Here is a 21,061-nt window from a genome sequence, read left to right as displayed (position 1 = left end):
ACGCAATAAATCATTGCAATTTTACTGAGACCCCGAGGAAGTGGATCATGCGCTTATGGGCTTCTTTGGCAACCAATACAAGTGCACTTGCGAGGAACCTACTACGCTATAAATCATTGTAATTTTACTGAGACCCCGAGGAAGTGGATCATGCGCTTATGGGCTTCCTTGGCAACCAATACAAGTTCACTTGCGAGGAACCCACTACGCTATAAATCATTGTAATTTTACTGAGACCCCGAGGAAGTGGATCATGCGCTTATGGGCTTCCTTGGCAACCAATACAAGTTCACTTGCGAGGAACCCACTACGCTATAAATCATTGTAATTTTACTGAGACCCCGAGGAAGTGGATCATGCGCTTATGGGCATCCTTGGCAACCAATACAAGTGCACTTGCGAGGAACCTACTACGCTATAAATCATTGTAATTTTACTGAGACCCCGAGGAAGTGGATCATGCGCTTATGGGCTTCCTTGGCAACCAATACAAGTTCACTTGCGAGGAACCCACTACGCTATAAATCATTGTAATTTTACTGAGACCCCGAGGAAATGGATCATGCGCTTATGGTCTTCCTTGGCAACCAATACATGTTCACTTGCGAGGAACCCACTACTCTATAAATCATTGTAATTTTACTGAGGCCCCGAGGAAGTGGATCATGCGCTTATGGGCTTCCTTGGAAACCAATACAAGTGCACTTGCGAGGAAACAAGTGCACTTGCGAGGAACCCACTACGCTATAAACTACGCTACGCTATCTCCTATCTATCACGCTATCATTGTAATTTTTGAGAAGTAGGGCAGCAGGCACTGTGCCATTTTTCGTCATTCTACGGAAAGCGTTGGTACCTGCTAAACGCATGTAAGGCATTATGCACACTTTGTTGATGCTGTGCCTGATGACGAAGAAGAATTATGGCAGAGCCCTTTGTAATGGGTTGGAAGCATTCAACAACCTACTCGTTGCGCAATTCGCATTCTGTGACGCCTGGTTACAGAATTCGCGTTGTGCGACGCTTGGTGCTTATTTTACTCTTCCAACACGCTATAGTGCATATGCTAATATGGTTCCTTCCCGACATGAAGCCTGTATAGGACCTTTTCGCAAAGCAGTTTCAAGCACCGGCATGGCTCAGAGGTTGAATACTGGGCTCCCACGCAGAGTTCCCAGGTTCGAACCTCGTTCCATCCTGGAATTTTTCTTATTTCGTATTTTTTTCTTATTTCGAGCGATACTGGTTACGGACACCGGCGGCGGCGGCGGCGGCGGACAACTACGGCGCCAAAAACGGCCGGTGAAATGATCTCATAACAGCTTTCGCTGTAAAAAAACATGGTTGATCCCTCCGTCTTAGGAATTGGAATAACACGAAAGTAAAGGGTGCCCTTACCGAAGTAACTGAACGTTTACCTTACATTGATATAAGACAGTTTGCACAATGTATATTGATGTCTGGTAGCTATAGCGCCGCTTAATGTGCCCACTTTGATTATTGGTGGTACATCTCCATCCCGACGACTAACGTCCCTGCTAAATGAATAAAGAAACCCTTTTGGTAGCTGTAGTAGTTAACGGTGAAAGTGTAATCAGAGAACTAGGTGTGATAGCGAGAAGAGCGACGCATATTGCATGCAGAACTTCCCGCGGCATGTTAAAATGTGATTGAACACAACGGCCGGACTAGAGGGAAACGCAAAGCGCGTCGTGCCGCCCCGGTAGCCCGGTCGCGATTTTTCTAGGGGGAGCGCGTGAGCGGGGAACGCGGTGTTACAGTCAGGTGAGGCACGCGCGCGTCGCATGGCTATTTTAGATGCGAAGCAGCTGACTCACGTGTGTAACGCCGTACGTTACGTGCGTCCGTACGAATGCGCCGCAACGCGTTCCCCTCGCCGTAGGTGTTGGAGCGTTGCCAAGTAGGTCACGCCACAGCTCGGCGTTGACGTCACGCTCCCCTCGCACGCTTCCCTCGCAGGTGTGCGCTGACGTCACTCTCTTCCTCATCCGCAGCATGCTCGCCGAAGCACCCGCAGCTGCCGACTGCTCCGCCCGCTCGCAACACCTCTGAACGTGTCACTTCTCTCTCGCTTCACCCTCTCCACCACCCGCAACGCTCGACCGCACGTCGAGTGGAAACAGCTCACACCCGGGACGTCGAAAGGGACGTCGTCCTAGCCGAGATCGACGTGCTGTGTCTCGTGGAAACGTGAAATGCTGTCGCCCCGAAGATCGAAGGTTTCGACGGCGTAACGCACGGCGCCTCCGAACGTTCCGCGGCGGGAGGAGTCGCTGTTTACGTTCGGAGCCGGCGTGCGCTACGCGCGTCTAACGTCGACCTGGAAAAACGATCGGGAACATCTCGAAGCTCCTGCTCCCGGGTGCATTGCCGTGCGCGTCGGCGACGTCGCGATCATCGCGCTTCACCTCGCTCCAAACCTGTCGCAGAAACAGGTTCGGCGCTGCCTGGAGGAGACGCTGACTGATCGCGGCGAGGCGTGTCCGCGCGCGCCTCTTATAGTCGCGGGAGGATTCAACGATGACGTCAGCGGAGGAGCAGGAGGAGAATGGCTCGTCGATTACATGCGTGATGTGTACTCGCTCAAGTGCGTGTCGGCGGCGGAATGGAAACTACCCACCACAATAAGGGGTACTTGCATCGATCTGGTCTTTGCCAACTTCGACGTCGCGTGTCTGCAGGAACCTCTCAGCGTGCACTTCACCGATCACAAGGCCGCGGTAGTCAAGGCGAAACGCGCGCCTGCTCCGGTCCAGCGCCCGTGTCTCGACTACGAAGAAACAACGACTACGAAGTCTTGCCAAATGCTTTAATGAAACTTACAGGAAACCCAATCCGCCTCCCGTGTCTTTTCGTTTCAAACAAACGTTTACTCGAGTAAACGCTACACCGAGTTTCGCTTCAAACCGTTCTTCCAGCACCCGCGTCGACGCCCGTTTCAACCGGGTCAACGGCGTCCGCACCGCTGCTGCTTCGCATCCCATCAGGGTTGCCTTCGGGGAGATGGTCCAAGTTTTTTTGGTTTTGATTAGCGTGATGCTATGAGCGAGGCCGACACTTCTACGACGCTTGGCTAAGGTTGCCACCTCGCGGAGTGTTAAGGCAGTGACAAAATTGAATTACTTACTTGAGTGTTAAGGCAGTGACAAATGACGAATTACTTTACCGCTCCCAGAGGGCAACGCCACCCCGCCAACCGGGAGAGTGGTAGATATAAAAGGCGCTTGTGTAAAGTGGCTAGAGTCTGTGACCGTGGCGCAGTCGGTAGCGTGCCCGGCATCTGTTGTTGCGGACCGAGCGATCGTGGGTTCGATGCCCGTTGACGGGAACTTTTCTTTGTTGTCTGATTGTGTATATTTTTTCGACGTCATTTCCGTGACGGAAATACTTCACTGAAGTCTTGGTGGACCCCGGCATAAAACATTATCGTGTTAAAAAGTGACATTTATGTGGGCACGAGAAGCAAGTATAGGTTTATGCGAACTTGCACATTTGTTGAAAGTTTTGATATTCGACGCTACGTTCACTCTGAAATCAGGAGTTCGCTATGTGGCAAAATTGTATGAATGCAGAATGGCAAAATGCGGGCAAATTAAGCGCTACCCACGAATGTTTGACACCTCGTGTGAACACACACGGGGTGTCAATCAATCAAGCTATTGACACTTGCATAAGAGTGCCAATAGCTTGTTGGACAACGTGCAAGGATGGTCATGTATGTCCAGTGACACAGGCATTCTAATTCCTCATATTTCTCTATGTGTTTTCATGACTGCAAATCTGCATTGACAACTTTTCTCATTATAAGGGTGTTTCAAGAAATGTGTTCCAAAATTCCCCAAAATCAGGGAAAAGCGATATTTCTACGACGCCTTCACAACTGCTTCTTCTGTAGCCGCAGGCATATTAAGATGGCTAAAGACATCATTTTGGGCAGTAATTAAGAAAGTTAAATTAGTCAACCTTCTAACTTACAGGGTTAGCGGTTATGTCAAATAGGAGAATTGAAGGCCTTTTTGCGAAGAGCCCGTTGCAGCTACGAAATTTCGAAAAAGCGGCCTCTAGTAATAATTGCGAAGTAATGAAATTCGCCCAAGTTCAGCTGCGAAACCGCAAGCGAAATATGGAACTGCGTCACTGCCATATTCTTTTGAGACGCCCAGAATGAGTAAGCATCCTACACCTCTGTAATCGTTGTCTTGAATAGTGAGGTCATATTGGTTGCCTGCTTGTTCAGCGCCCTCTAGAATATTTTCAGGCCTGCTCACTACTCCGGGCATGGCCTCTGACGTCACTCTTTTTTGACCCTCGTCTCCTGCCGAGTATACGTGCGCATGCATGCTCACGCCGTTCGAGAGAGCAGGATTTCTAAGCCTGACGAAGCCTGTCGCGCCATACTGGTGTTACTTTTGACGTCTTCATGAAGACCGTGCTCTGCGCTTGTGAAGCGCTGCGTGGTGACGTGCTTCGTTCAGTGAATGTTCGCGTTGTACACCTGCAAGCTCTCCCAATATAGCAGTGCTGTGTGCCCAAGTGTGGCTGATATTGACAATGTACCGAAGGTTCCAGTGTTTTCATTCTCCCAAGGTGACCAAAAAGAGAAATGAGAGCGTGCCGTTCATCGGGATGACATCGATATGCATTCTCTCCGTGATTCGAAGGTATGCGTATGTCTATAGCTTTTCAGATGTCTTAAAGGCACCACCTCTAACACGTTCGTTTCTTTCGATAAAATAATGATGTCGTGTGTGCTTCTGGCTTGTTAGCGTAAGCCTTGACATTAGGCACATTTAGCTGAGCGTCGCTGACTCGGCTTACTCTGGACGCAGTGCCGACAATTTTTACCAATTTGCCAAAAGAATAGGAACTGTTTTTGCGCATCTTATGGACGGTGTGACGTGTGTGCAAATAAAGAATGAAGTATGAATCGAAGTTACCTTATTTATTTTGTCACTTTTGGGGCAGTAAACCTTTGCATTTATAAATCGGTCGCACGTTAAATAGCGCACAGTCGTTTTCTTATTTTTAAGTGGAATAATAAATCGCTTACAGACAAATCACGAAAGACTCTAAAGCGTAACACATTCCTTAAACCAGCGCCAACGCAAAAGGCAAAATAAAGCTGTTACGCTTGTCAAACTCGCCGCGAACGCTTTATCTTTACAATAGGAGACGATTGTGGCAATGGCTTCACTGTCTCCTGCGCGTTCGCTCGCTCGGTCAAGACGCGTGACGTCACGGTGGCACTGAGCAGGCCTTAATTTTTTTTTCTAGGAGGCGTTGGCTTGGTTCCGCTCATCGGTGCTTCGGTTTTGGCTTCGTCGTTGCATTTGGTTGAATTTCATTACGCTACAATAATTACTGGAAACCGCTTTTTCTATATCCCAAGGCTGCGATGGGTTCTTCGCATGAAGAAATTAAATTCTCCCATTTGACATAACCGCCGAACTCCAGTAATAAAAAGTTAATTAACTTTCTTATTTACTGCCGCAAATGATGTCTTTTACCATCTTAAAGGGACACTATAGTGAAACAAAGAGTCGCTTTAGATTGATACTTTGTTTTCTGGGAACTCTAATGGCGTTAGTTTCACCATCATACGTTTACTAATAGAGGAAAAAATCAAGGTCAAGATTTCATTTTTAAATTTCGCGCCTAAATCTCCGCGCATGACGTCACGGATTTCAAATTCAATTTTTTTTGTGTTTCGGCGACAGTGGCTCAATGGAATCTCCTGAAACCCGGTATATTTATATGGCCTCATCGAAGGACAACGTACCTAATTTTTACCGACGAGAAACTACGTATAGCCTAGTTGACGCTGTCAAAATCTATGACGTCACGGCGTTTGGTGCGGGAATTTCAAAGCGGCGTCGCCAACCGCATGTTCTTTTCGCGGGTTTTCTCGCTCACGAAGCGTCTTCTCGCGGTTAGAGTGGTGTTTTCGGTATTGTAAAATTGTAATTTACTAATACACAAAAAATTGTTCTTCTCTTTGGCGTCCCTTTAACATGCCCGCCACTACAGAAAAGCTATTTGTGAAGGCAGCGGGCAAATACCGCATTTTCCTGATTTTGGACGATTTTGGACACATTTCTTGAAACGCCCGCTATGTACTGTTTAGTAGCAGGAGTACCGAGGGACACTCTTGATTCTCTTCCAAGCACGTCCGGTTGAGCGTTTACTTCCGGTTTGCCAAATATTCATAAAAAAGCCTTCTTGTTATTACCTAGGATGAGCTGCTAAAGAAGCCTTGCTTCACTGTCGGGCGACATCAGGGGCGTAGCCAGAAATCTTTTTCGGGGGGGGGGGGGGGGTTCAACCATACTTTATGTATGTTCGTGCGTGCGTTTGTATGTGCGCATGTATATACACGCAAGCAAAACTGGAAAATTTCGGGGGGGGGGGTTGAACCCCCCATCCCCCCCCCCTGGCTACGCCCCTGGGCGATGTGTGTTCTGCTTTATGCAGCTCTCCTTTCCTTCATGTCCTTTCAGGCAGGACAGGCAGCTCACTAAAAAAAACATTACACCCTCTCCCGCTAAAGGGGACAATGAGGCGATGCGAAGCCGGAGCACTTGCACGATGACGTTCCGGTGGCGGTCGCTGGGCATGCTACCGACATCGCGTCGTGGAACGCGAAGAGGAACACTACGCGCGTCGTGTCTTCCCTCTAGCCTGGCCGTTAATTCTCACAGGGCGTGCGGGGAACGTCGACAGGCGCGCGAGAGGTAGCGTAGGAAAGGAAAGAGAGGGGGAGGGGACGCGCATGCGCTGGCGCTCATCGCGGCGCTACGCAGGAGAGAATTTCGGCATGTCGAGCCCGCATTTCAGAGGAGTCAACCGAGGCAAGTGCTGGACTGAACGCGCGCAGCGCTCTCCTACTTGAAGGAGATGAGACTACAGGAGGAGAGTAGCGTATGCGCCGTGAGAGCAGAAGCGAGAACACAGGAGAAGCGCAAGCAGGTGCTGGTAGAGAAGTGGACAGAGTGACGCGCAGCTGTTGGGGAGAGGGATGGAGGAGAGTCGCGCATGCGTAGTGTGAGTGCGGACTACAACGCTGCGTGCGATGACCACGCCGCGTTATATACCCCCGAGCAAGAGATACTTCGCATCTAATATGCATGCTTCAAGTTATCTTTAAATCGGTATAAATTGTTGTGCACATTGAAGCGACTGCGATTTTTTTTCGCATGTACCTCCATGACGTCGCCGGCGCGGAAGCCAACAAAAAGTTCGTTCTTGGTCATCGGATGGGGGCCATTGTAATAACCGTTACCAGGAATACCGGCTCCCTGCGAGAAAGAAATGTGCTGTGTAAGTGACATTTCTAGTGCCATCTTCGGCAAATCGCCCCGGTGCGCATCGGGGCACCGAGGCGCTACGATGATTGGATGAAACGGTGCACCGGGGCGCCCCGGTGCGCACCGATGCGATTTCATGAAGATGCCATAAGTGTTCTGGCATCAAAAGTAATAGGAGCTGCGATGTTATCAAGAAAAAAAAGGACAGATGCTTCACGTATTGTGTTACTTTTGCGTAAAGCTCTGCACAAAGCTCATTGTGCTCGCCTGAGGCTCCATACGCCGCGTCTTACTGTGGCTTTAGTACTTTATCCAGGTTGTTGTCCCACGGTACGCCTAAATGAAATATTAGAAATAAATGTTCGATTTTTATAAAAAAAACTATTACGACGTCTGATCATTTGCTGGGAGTAATGCCGCATGAGTAAAACACTTGAATATTCAGCCACGTTTGCATCTCGTGCACCCTATCGGCCATACTGCGCTGAGCGATATTACAGTAGTCTGAAATGAATGTCTGGTACTCAATAACATAGATTCTTGTGATACGCATATTTGCAGATGATTGGAGCTTTCATTTTTATGTAGTACTCAAACATGGAAGCATTGGCAGAAAAAGAATAAGGAACAGCAAGTGGCACCAAAAATGAGGCAGACTCAAAGAACTGCTGCAAGCAGCATGGACTCTTCTTAGCTTATTCGTCAAATAAACTCAGTAGTTAGGAAAACCGAGCACAAGATGGAAATACGGCGAAGCTTGCACTAAGTCACGGAAGGCTTGAAACAGCGAAACTGAACGATTCTGTATTCTAATCCGGTTGCTTCTAGGTTGCTGATAGGCTGTAGCTAGGTGATGCTAGGTTGTTTCTAGATTGCTTCTAAGCGCAGAGAGGTAGGAGTTAAACAACAGCCACAGACACGACACGGGTGTGCAAACTCCAGAGACAAACTCGCGCTGCAAGCGAGCGTCTAATCCTTCCATAGATTTACGGGCACGTCGTCGTTCTCGTAGGGCTTCCATCGCTTCGGGTTGTCCTCGCAGCTTCGTGGTATCCTCGTTCATGATAATGCCCGTCTGTTGCCTTTTCTTCATTTTTTATCGGACCAGTGGTGAATAGTTGGATTTGCCCAATTTCTGACCCATACCCGTTCATGATGATGATGATAGTTTTTTTTGTACCCACCAAACTTTTTACGGCCGACTTAGAGTTTCGCTGTTAAAAATATAGAGGACGCTCGAGCTTTGCCTTCAAGAATAAAACTCGATAGCAGGAGGAGGAGGAGGAGGAGGAGGAGGAGGAGGAGGAGGAGGAGGAGAGGTTGAGGAAAGGAAAAGGCGCAACTTCTGCAACCCTAATTGGGAGCATGATCGGGCTCCGTTCGTGCTTTCTCTTTTCATCCCTTGCCACACTTGCCTTCTCGGTGGGCAGCTGAACCGCGTTTTGGGCAAAAGAACGTCTGTGCGCGTAAGATCGGCAGTTTTAAACACTCCTAGAATTCCTACCACTAGTGTAGTTTCGAAGTGCTGTATTTATTCATCATCATCACCACAAGCCTGACTACGTCCACTACAGGACAAGGGCGTTTCCCATGTTTCGCCAATTAGGCCAGCCCTGTGCCCGGTGCGTCCGCGCTATGTCCGCAGACTTCTGAATCTCATCCGCCCACCTAACTTTCTGCTTCCCCCTTCAGGCGCTAGCCTTCTCTTGAAATCCACTCTGTTACTCTCAATGACCAGCGGTTATCTTGCCTTCGCGTTACATGCCCTAACATTCCCACTTCTTGATATTGACTAAGGTGTTGTCCCTGACCTACTCTGCTCTCTTCCTGTCACGTAAGGTTGCAGCTGTCGATTTTCTATGCATGGCTCACTGCGTCGTCCATAATTTAAGCTGAAGCCTCTTCTTAAGCCTCCATACTTCTGCCTCTCCCATAAGCCGAGATTTCATGAGGTTATTAGTCATGCTTCTTTAGGCGCATTATGGACCACGCTCACATATTATATTTCTAACGCACGTGTGCATACTCATACGCACCAAATTCAATTCTGTGGTTAATTTCAGTAGCCCTTATCACACGTCATTCCTCAAAAGCTATTGAAGGGTGCCGTTATGGCGCATTAAGAAATACTCACGCCAAATTTTATCAGGGCGTCACACTCCTCCTGGCTCATCATTCCATCGGCGACTACTCTCTGCGGGCCGTTGAGGCAGTCCTCGTCCATCGCCACTCTCATTCCAACGTCCAGGAAATCCTTATCGCAGTGAGGCGGCTGGTCCTGTTATAAGAGCACGTTGACTTGAACTAACTGGCCTGTATTGGACAGGATCTCAGAAGAAGCTTTGTATAAATATTTAAAGTGCTTAAACTCTTTGTATACATACAAGTATCTCCATTTTGTTAATCCGCAACTTTCTGTATACTTGTTCGCTATAAACGTGCGGGTGGAGGCGCTAAAGTAAAGAACTGTCAAAAGAAGTTGAAACTACACGAACAGGCAAGAACAGGCAGAAGGAACGAGCGAGACACCACGGTTGCGGACTGCCGACAGTTTGTTTGACACAAACAGTTGGCAGTCTGGGCCCGTGATGTCTTGCTCGTTCCTTTCGCCTGTTATCGCATTTTTGCGCAGTTTAAACGTCACTCAAAGCATGAACCCAATAGCCCGCATGGACGTCGTACTCAATGTCAAAAGAACCTCGGATTAAGTAGTCAGGGTAATGTGGATTTAGATGTTTGGTCGCACTTCCTGTAAAAGTTGGAAATGCGTAAGGTGGTATTACCTATACATTATATAAAATGAAGGCGAACATTACGTCACTCGTAACAATACACCAATGGCGTTTAAAAGGGTCCTAAACCACTTTTTCAGGTTATCATCCAGTGGCCTTTGTATCGGAGTCTATTGTTTCACGAATCTATCGCTGCAAAATTTTGCGAATTCGTCAAGAAACGCAGTTACCGGGATTCGTCGTACGCTTAAACACTTTCTTTTGTCTCGACGAAGCCGCTCAAAGATAGACTGGGAGAGATGACACGGGGGAAAGAAGCAGCGTCACGCGCGGGTCAGGAAACAATTGATTGCTCTCTCCAGGTGTGATTCCGGAGTGGGCTAGTATTGCAGCTGTGTAGTTTTAGCACACTATAAAGCTCATCTAATCGAAATTCTGCACTTGGTTTTCCAGCTAACGACATATAGCAGTAATATCTTGTGTGACAAAGACAGCTCTTCTAAGAGAGCGTCTGCGGTTTTCAGTATGATGAGATGGCGCTTGAGAAATTCGCAACTTCGCGCTCCACTTCTGAACTGTCCTTGCTACGCATGACTGCAAGATTTGGCTGGGCTTTTCGCAGGAGAGTATTTCCATGAGGAACGTCCCAGCCACTTTGGCGACCACCTCAACTGCGCTCGAAAAAAATCGTGCGGCTTTATTGCCCCGAAAACAGTGAATTGCTGGAATATTTCGCGGACAAAGATTTCTGGTCACGCGGGAGCCTTCCGAATTTTGTAAAATATCGTCTGTTTGAGCTTTGTGAGAAAATTTATTATGAGAGTATTATGTTTCGTTTCAGTGCCAACTTTGGTTGGCATATTTAACAAAGGCGGTTTTGTAGATTGTTAGAAGCTCAATAATATTACTGCAATTTTCCTGCCATGTGCGCATCCAGAAATTTTTTTCCAAAAAATGTTCAATGTCCACCTTTTTTTCCATTGTAATATTGCGAAAGGTAGATTCTGTCTCTACGAAAGGTAAATTTTGCCTTAAATTTTTTTTCAAACGAATGAAGTTACTAAATTCTGCGAGAAAAAAAAATCACAAATTCGAGAAAATCATTGTTTTGGTCCACACTAAGACGCAATTTACACCATGTGATGTTTAAAAATCGGCTTTATACTTGAGTCGAAAGGAAATAAATAGGTCTTAATATGTGAAGTTTTATAACATCTTTTTCTTGTTGAAGTTCCCCATTGACGACTGTCTTCCCATATGGTCATATGGAAGCTTCCTCATTGAAGTTCCCTTCCGCCGTCAATGGGGAACTACAAAAGCTATTTTCCGCCTAGTCATCCTGGCTAGAAACGACCAGTGCATCACTCACTGACGACTAATCGGAATGGCGGGAACCGCCAGACTGCACGGCAGACCAAGGTAGTACCATAAAATGTAGCGCATTTCCTACAAACAGAGGACGTGTTAAACATTGTTTGAAGTACCGCGTTTGTGTAGGACGCATAGTTGTGTAAGCTTGTTTGCTGTATAGTAGTCGCCAGGCAGATGCCCCTTTTTCGGATGTTCGCGATACCATACGTGCGCTACACCTACCTTAGGACACGTCGGCGATGGGTCAGTGAACGTCGCGTCACCGGCGTCGAAGTGAACCGTCGAAAATGAGGACTCGTTTTTCGCCGCGTGCATCTCCGGTGAGCCTGGATCAGCCGGCACGAGAGCGCATTTCGGTTGAGGACCGCCGCGAACGTTGCCCCCCACTAGTTGCCAGGGTTGCTGGAGTTCGGGACGGCAGAACTTCCGCTCGCGGCCTCGCTGGTCGCAGACGGGGTCAAGGGGACCCACTTTCCGAAGCGCCGACAGCCGCACCGCAGCGCGACGGGTCAGCAGCGGAACCTCTTGGCTGTCCGGGCTCAACAGAGTGGACAGCAGGAATTTGAAGAGCAGCTGAATGATCGGTATGACGCTCGCCGCCATATTTAGGCTTCTTTTGTTTCGTCTTCTTCCGCTTGGCTGTTCAGTCCGACGTGCTATGGCGCAACCCACTACGTGGTGTCACCACGAGGCTGGCGGTACTTTAGGGGAGTTCAGTGTCTTTTTGTGAAAGGCTCTGCAAGGTAATAAACACGCAGCTGTGTAGTGCAGTGTTGAAATGTAGAGCCGTCGGTAATGCGAGGTCCTGCAGGTAGGTCTAACAGTCGGGGCGGGATGTGCCACAGCAAAAGACTCGCAGGGTCCCTTATCAATACGCGTAAAACGACAGAAAGCCATCTTCTTTTTCTTCTCAGTCGATGTATTCGAATGAGAGAGCTTTCTGCACATAACGTGGCTTTGTACTGCCTCTGCTATCGGCCGACCTTAAACCAAGGGAAAACGTCATGCGATACCGCGTCATGTGACGTCGTAGTTACACAATGATGACATCACAAATTTTCACGATGTGTGACGTCATGGTGACGTCATCACGTGATAATTGTTTTGCATCACTCACCTTAATGCCGACGCCTCCTACGTCGACGGTCATTTCTCGCGTTTGATGATGCATCACAAATGATGCATCATCAAACGCATCACAAACATCATCACAAATGATGATGATGCCTTAACACAAATGGACAACCTTTCTTATGAAGTTGCACGAGAGGGTCCTTTTTTGCACATGCTGCAAAGGAGACCGAAGACGGTGTGGCACATTGCCCCAGCAGGGCTGCCCATGAAAAATACAATCACACGCTGAAAACCTGCGCAGACAAGCGCTAGGGACGGCATAATATTCAAATCTAAACTGAATACGAGAACTCGTTTTTGAGCCCAGTGTGCTTGTTGCTCTTCTCTTGCGTCGCATCTTGCAGCGCTGTTGCTTCTTTAGGAAGGCGTTGTCTGCTATTCTAGAGGCCTTCGCCTTCTTACGTTATAATTTTAAATACAGTTGTTTAGCGCGTAAACTTCATCACACTTCACTTGTGTAGGCGTAGCTGTACTCTATGCAATATGATCGAGGTTGGTGCGAGCCCTTTTGCAAGCTTTGCATTGTGGTGTATAAACGTCTGCGACTACACAGGGTGGGGTGGAGAATGTCCGTGTCTGTAATAATCGCCATGTTGTCGACTGATGCTTATTTAGTGACTTGTCAGGAGGTGGGTACTATGCGTGACCATTCTGTCTTTCGCGTTTGGTTATGTCCCGATGCGAGAACACACAGCACCAACCCTACCTTTAAGATAACCACGCCCGAGCAGTCGGAGGCTATGCTGCCACTGCCCGAAGGACCAACTCGGGGCAGTCCGGCTGCGCGAAGGCTCCACCAAGACTCAAGGTCTGACCGCCGCCTGAGGAAGGGGGCTCCGGTATGGCGGAAGTTAGGGCGGTAGGAAGAAAGGCGCCCCCCCCCCCCCCCCCCCGCTACCTGGACCCCTGCAAGGACAAAAAAAAAAAAAAACGCCTGGCCTGCGCTGAAAGCACAGCACAGTCACAGCGAAAGCTCGAAGAGCGGCATTTCTAGAGCCCGTTATAAACTCTCTTGTGTCTACTGATACAGGTACACTAGGAACGTACCCACTACGTCACAAATCATAATTTTTGTGAAGTTGAGAAGCACCCACCACGACATTACTCGTCATTCTGCGGAGAAGCGAAGTGCCATCTGTAAGGCATTATGTTCACTTTGTTGATTCGACGGTATGACGATGAATTACGGCTGATCCCATTGTAATGGGTTGGAAGCTTTAAAAGACCCACTAGTTACGTAATTCGCATTATGTGACGCCCGGTCGTTATTTCATTCTCCCACCACGTTTTATAACATACGCTAACGCGAGAAAGAGATAGAGAGAAGGAATTAACCTTGTTGAGACCCTGAGCAAATGGACCATGGCGGCCTCATGGGTTTCCTTGGCAAACAATAGAAGTGCACTTGCGAGGAACCCACTACGCTATAAATCATCATAATTTTTGTGAAGTAGGGAAGAAGCCACCATGCAATTTTTCTTCATTCTGCGCAGAACCGTAGTACCTGCTAAACACATGTAAGGCGTTATGTGCACTTTGTTGATGCTGTGGCTGATGACGATGAAGAATTATGGCAGAGCCCTTTGTAATGGGTTGGAAGCATTCAACAACCCACTCGTTGCGCAATTCGCATTGTGTGACGCCTACTTACAGAATTCGCGTTGTGTGACACTTGGTTGTTATTTTATTCTTCTACCACGCCACATTACATATGTTATTGTGGTTCCTTCCCGACATGAAGCTTGTATAGGGTCATTTTGCAAGCACCGGCATTGCTCTGATTTTTTTTCTTTATTGCCGGTTTATTAATGTCACATGTAAATCAATAACAGACACCACTTACCGTAATAATACACATTGCTACAAGAATGTGTCAAGATGAAAAAATAAATGAAATACAATAATAAAAATAAATTACGGGACTGGCTTAAAAAAAAGCCGGCATTCCTCTGAGGTTGAATACTGGGCCCACACACTGAGGGCCCTAGTGGATACGGACATGGGTGGCGGCGGACAACTACGGCGCCAAAAACGGCCCTTGTTGTGATTTCATCACAGCTTTCGCTGTAAAATGAATGAATTGAACCTTTAATTCGCAGGAGAGGGAGGTTCTCGGCCACAGTTAGGGAATATGTGGGGAAGGGATTGTTGGGTGAACAGCATAAGCACAATAGGCTAACATCAGCTAGTGTGAATCCGTTTTCGGTAGAGGGTCAGTGGAGTCGCTCTCCAGCGAGATGGTCGACCCCTTCTACACCACTCGAAACAGGCCACTTATATTAGCATAGTTCGCAAGTGCTGTTTGTGCTTCCTCATTCGACTGTAGTACGGTTCCTAAAGTTCTTGTGTTGTCGCGTGGCAAGTGTTATATGTATGTTCTTCGTCACGAGAAAGCTGAGAAAATCGAAATGAGGGGTGTAAATATGCTCTGCATAATTCTTGATAGTGTGGGCATCGAGCAGAAGTGTTTGCAATTGCTCTTTTGGGTCCAATCCATTCGTCAAGTACATGTAGCGTGTATGCTGCATTGGCCGTAACCTTCTTCAGAAATATCTCTTGCTGGCGAGTAAGTCCACTCTTGTCGCTTAACAGAGATGCTGGTGTAGCTTGCCTTGGTTTACTGTCGATTTTCAATTTTACGCGAATATAACAAAGTTTCGTCACCCTCTATGCAATATGAATAAAGGGACGAGTATCATTTCAGTACGCGCACGTGCCTCTTCTTTCCCGATCATTGCCTAATCGTCCACTTCCGACCTTTAAGTGTACCTCTCGTAGTTGGGTCTAAAACACGCATGCTTTTATTCCCACGTATTTACCACGTTCGTCATCATGCAAAACAGTGGGATCCGTCCATTAGAAGTGACAATGTGATGTTAGTGGGCTCAGGCCTCTTGCACACAAAGAAGGTCTCACAGAAACGTCGAGGCTTTAATGTGGACGCGGGACGGAACTGACGAGCACGTTGAACAAGCACATACACATAACACACACTTCGGTCTATGCGTTTAGTGAGTAGCGTCTATCGGCGCGGCGATGCTGTCACCGACGGTCCAGGCGTGCGTCGGAACGAAGGCCCGGCGCCGGTTGGTCTGGAACGTCGCCCAGCACGGTAGGGGCCCAGGATACGGCTTGACCGCACCGGAACCCGTTGACGCCCGTGGTACACAAGACCCAGGCACAAGTCTTCAGTGGCCGCACACTTGGTCGGGAACGCGGGTCCCGCCCATGCAGCTCAGGCTAGCACTCCGCCGACCGCTCCCGTGCGAGCGATGCTCCTCATCCTCTTCTTCTCCCGATCAGACGGCGCATACGCGCAATCGGCCGCGCACTTCAAATCTTCTAAATTCCTATCACATTTCCCCCCAATTTCAAGAAGTCGAGGAGGAGCACAAAGGCGACGCAGCACCACACGACGTAAGCGACGTAGATGACACGTAGCACAAGTCGCCGCACGTTATTCGTCGAGGATCACGCCATTACTCCAAGTTCTTCGTGTCCTTGCAGAAACACTTCTCCGAGACTTCTCGGCGAGGCATAAATTGATGATGCAAACAGTTCGCGCAAGTCTGAGGTCTTTGTGTGATGGAGCACGTCCGAATAGGTGGCGTGGGACTCTTTGCTCCTAGGCACGTGCCACACAACCTGGTAAATCGTCTGGTCTCCGACTGCATTCCGGGCCAGTAAAACTCAGTGACGACTCGACTGAGCGTTTGCGTCACTCCCTGATGACAAGCGTGGCTCCCTTCATGAGCTATCCTCATTACGTTCATTCTAAGGTCCTTGGGCACCACCAACTGGTCGAATATTTCCCCTCGTGTCGTCTTGTGTTTCCTGTATAGAATGCCATCTTGCAAGTAATATTCATTTTCGTTGCCACCCGATATCAGCATCTTGCCGACCTTTTCGAAGCAGCGCCTGAGAGATCCGTCGTTCTTCTGCAAGTCCTTTAATTTGCATCGATCTACCCCGGTGATTGTGGGTTGCAGCACTGGCAACGCTGGCAGTGACGGTGTCTCAGTACCCTTTTCAGCCGCGATGAACACGGCACCGCACACGGCCAGCTTCTGTGTCTGGCTTGAGGCTACGTTTCCAGCCTCGTTCGTCCCTTTGTCCTTTATGTCTGGCCGCCCTAATTGCGAAGTAGGTGGCCCCCGCATGGAAGGGGGACTCGTATCGCTCCGCGTTCTGTTTGGCGACAACAAACTGGCCGGGTCATTAGGTGGCCGGGCTCCTTCAATGTTCCCCAGCACCACGTCATACAAGGGGTCCCGCATGCATTTAACCCGCGCAAGGCCTGTAAAGAATGGCGTGTCTAGAAATACCACGGCTTCCGGTAGATAATGAATCGTGCGATCCAACAGGAACACCGGGCTTGTTGTGCCTGTCATTTTCTCCCGAGGTATCAACGAATGGCGCACAACTACCGTGTTGCAACCAGTGTCTCGTAGGACCGATACCGGTTGCGATTCAAGGAAGCCCCTACGCACTGGCAGCTTTGCGACGTCGCATCCGGGGGTTGGTGGCATTAATGTCGTATTGACGATGGGAATCGTTTCGCCGCTTTGCAGTACGACGTACCCATCCCCTTCGTCTGTCGGATTTTTGGGCGGCGATGGTGCCATCATACACGAAGCCTGTCCTGTCTCTTGTTTTGAGGGTCCTACCCCTGGACCGCTTCTGCGGGACCATCCGCGTTCTGCAGGATGTCCTTTACTCTGAGACCAGCACTCCGAAGCTCGATGACCCGCCTTGTCGCAGAGGAAGCATTGGTCAGTTGACCTAGACGTCTTCGGTATTTCCGCCTTGTCGGAATGCTCCACCGTGGCCTCTTTGAGGGTCTTCTCCTTGCTCATATTGGTGAGGTGTTGTGCCTCTATGAAGCAGTCGGCATTCTTCGCCAGCGCGTCGAGGGTCTTGCAATTCCTTTCCTTCAAAAATACTCGTAGAGGCATAGAACAGCTTTCCAAGAACTGCTCGCCAATCATGGCGTCGCGAAGGGAGTCGAAACTCTTGTCTGTTTGGCTCATTTCAATCCAGTGGTCGAAGTAGCCAGATATCCTTCCGGCGTATTGCATGGCGGTCTCGTTGTCTTCGGGTCTCGCGTTTCGGAACTTTTCGCGGTACCCCTCAGCCGTGTACCGAAAACGCTGGAGCAAGGTAGCCTTCAGCTGGTCGTAATCTGTGGCTGCGTTAGAGTCGAGTCGCCCTATGACCGTCAAGGCCTCTCCGGTCAGACACAGGCTGAGGGAGAGTGCCCATTTCGTGCGGGGCCAGTCTTGGCTTGTCGCAACTCGCTCGAAACGCTTCAAGTAAGCGTCTAGGTCATCCCGTTCCTCGTTGAACGGCGGAATCAATTTGTGGGGGCTGAAGATGTCGGGTGCTGCCCTAGCAAGCGCCTGTCCCGCACTGGCATCCGTCGCCGCGCCTTGCGTACTGCCAGTCTTTTCCTGGAGCTCGATCTTGAGCTTGAGCACGCGTTCTTCGGCCTCCAACCTCAGGCGGTCTTGCTCGGCCTGCGCTTTCGCGTCCTCGCGAGTTTGGGCACGCTGCTCCCGTTCCCTCGCGATTTCCGCGTCGACCCAGCGCTTGAGCTCCGCTCCCGTCATTCCGAGATCCTTGCCTATGGCGTATAGCCTCTCAAACTCGATCATTCCCTCTTGTGTGCTTGAGTATCCTGGCAGGCTCGCCAAAATTGTGATGTTAGTGGGCTCAGGCCTCTTGCACACAAAGAAGGTCTCACAGAAACGTCGAGGCTTTAATGTGGACGCGGGACGGAACTGACGAGCACGTTGAACAAGCACATACACATAACACACACTTCGGTCTATGCGTTTAGTGAGTAGCGTCTATCGGCGCGGCGATGCTGTCACCGACGGTCCAGGCGTGCGTCGGAACGAAGGCCCGGCGCCGGTTGGTCTGGAACGTCGCCCAGCACGGTAGGGGCCCAGGATACGGCTTGACCGCACCGGAACCCGTTGACGCCCGTGGTACACAAGACCCAGGCACAAGTCTTCAGTGGCCGCACACTTGGTCGGGAACGCGGGTCCCGCCCATGCAGCTCAGGCTAGCACTCCGCCGACCGCTCCCGTGCGAGCGATGCTCCTCGTCCTCTTCTTCTCCCGATCAGACGGCGCATACGCGCAATCGGCCGCGCACTTCAAATCTTCTAAATTCCTATCACAGACAATAACGCTCAGTGTGCACCAGCATGCTGAACACTACTAGTTTTGTTTCACGGATATCCGAGCAGCGTTGAAACATTTGCTCGACTTCGCATGTCACGAGCGCAGGGCGAGTAGCAGTACAAAACTTTAATATAGGTACTGGGAGTGATGGGCTCTGCGACCCCACCAGATGGCCCTCCGTCGGTGCTGAAGGCGACCTCTTGGGTTCTTGCTGTGACCCGGACTTGCACGTCCGGAGCAGGGCTGGTCAGAAGGGTCTCCCAGTAGTTTTGCGAGCCTACAAGCGTCTTGATTCCTTCGGGTGGAGGGTCTGCCGGGCAATCCCAAAAGATGTGCTCCATTGTGGTTTCATGTTCACATCTTGGGCAATCGGGTTTGAATTCATGTGGGTTCATGTGATGTTTCCTTACCGGATTTGGGAGAGCGTTGGCTTCGAGTTGTCACCACCTAACCTATTCAGCTTTGGTAATGGTTTTGTGAGGTGGTGGTAGCATTTGCCCAACTGTAGTCTATCTTTCGTGAAGTATACTCGACCCCATAAGCTGTAATAGATTGCACATGCACGGTGGCTGAAAACCAGTTGCAAGCAACACAAGTGTCGACCGACGGCAAGTGCGCAACAAATTTGCCAGGCTCTCTGCGTGACATTCAGAGCCAGGAAACGCAGTACTCTAGTACATCTCGCGGAGTCAAAGACAAAATTGAAATCTCCACGAAAAGAGCTGCTAGCGGGGTTGTAGGGTGAAACATTGCACTGCCTTATACGAATCTATCGTGAAGGCTCTCGTGAATGGCGCGCAGGCTTTCATAACGCTTGTCTTGTACATCATGATCATAACACGGACTGATTAGAGTCAAGTGTTTGCTCCGTACTGGAGATTACCTACGCGAAAATTTTCTATATTATAGAAAGTGATAGCCTGTGCCTATTACGTTTCAATAGGTCTTCTACGTCTGTCTTCTCTCACCTGGGAGTTGTACATTCCGGAATAGAAATGTTCTACCAATTTCACTCTAATTGAAATCCCGAAATAACATTGTTTCGCTTGTACGTTCACTAATGCACATCCCTTAGGCTTTGTGATTCTGAATGTTATTGCACTTCTTGCTGATCACCTTTTATAGTTAAGCAATTCCCATTTTATCTGCAGAGAGTGAATTTCACTTGTCGTTTCGTTGGTAGGGCTTTCGTTGCTTTTGAGAGCTTGCTTACTTGTTGCCTTCATACTTCACATTCAACTTTAATTTCTGCTTCATAGATCCGTCTAGTTACGGTTTCGTTCATTCCCTTAGTGTCGGGATTTTCTTCTTTTTCGGAAATCTTATTTCCTCGCAAGCGGAATTCTGGAATAATCAGCTTTTACTCTGGCTAGAGTTAGCCTAGTTTGTTTTTTTATTTATAATAATTGCGTTCTTCTCTTCTGGCTGAGAGAGTTCCTCGCCATTACCATTGTAGATGATCAGCAAAATTTACGACTTTTGTGCCGTCGAGGTGGCTCACTGGTTATGGTCCTCGGCTGCTTACCTGAAATGCACGGCTTGATCCCGGCTGAGACGGTAGCATTTCCATGGGGCCGTAATGCTACACTCTGAGAAAAAGGTGTCCTTTGACTTTTCTTTGCAACACACGTGACTCTCACATGTATGACTTTTTAGAGAGGCACGTTGACTCTGTTTAGGAGAGTCGTGGGACGCTCGACTTTACAAAAGAGAGTTAGCGAGTTTTTTTAGGAGAGAGTTGCACATCCCACGACTCTCCTAAAGAGAGTCAACATTTCTCTCTAAAGAGAGAGATACATGTCAGTCACACGTGCAGCATAAAAGAGTCAAAGGACACCTTTTTTCTTTGAGTGTAGATGCGCGTGTGCTTAGATTTAGGTGGACGTTACAGAGCCCTAGGTATTGGAAATTATTTGGGGACCTCCGCAAATTATTTGTAGCCTGAGCCACTTTGGGACGATAACCCTCATAGAAAACTGGCCGCGTATCTGCGTGCTTCGCTGCAAATGTCGTGTAAAGACGATAGAAGAGGCGCTGTGTGAGATATGGACGCCATCTGGCAATACGTCGGGAAACATGAGTGCTGCGTTGCGTGCTGGTAGTCCCGGCGCAGCAGCAGGCGAAGACCGGCGGTGACCAACGCGACCGCGCGGGGACGCCAGCCAGCCCGAAAACGCGGTTTGGCGCGAAGCGCTGAAGCAGAGAAACGTCCGCACTCAACGAGTACTCTCCACACACTCTTTTATTTACACGTCGCCTGGGTAAAACAGGAACGCCAACCGGCAGCCTGAAGGCCGCCCACAACGCTGCT

The sequence above is a fragment of the Rhipicephalus sanguineus genome, chromosome 9 (genome assembly GCF_013339695.2).
Source record: "Rhipicephalus sanguineus isolate Rsan-2018 chromosome 9, BIME_Rsan_1.4, whole genome shotgun sequence".
Classification (NCBI taxonomy): Eukaryota; Metazoa; Arthropoda; class Arachnida; order Ixodida; family Ixodidae; genus Rhipicephalus; species Rhipicephalus sanguineus.
The sequence above is the reverse complement of the archived record's forward strand: the minus strand, read 5'-3'. Positions refer to the sequence as shown.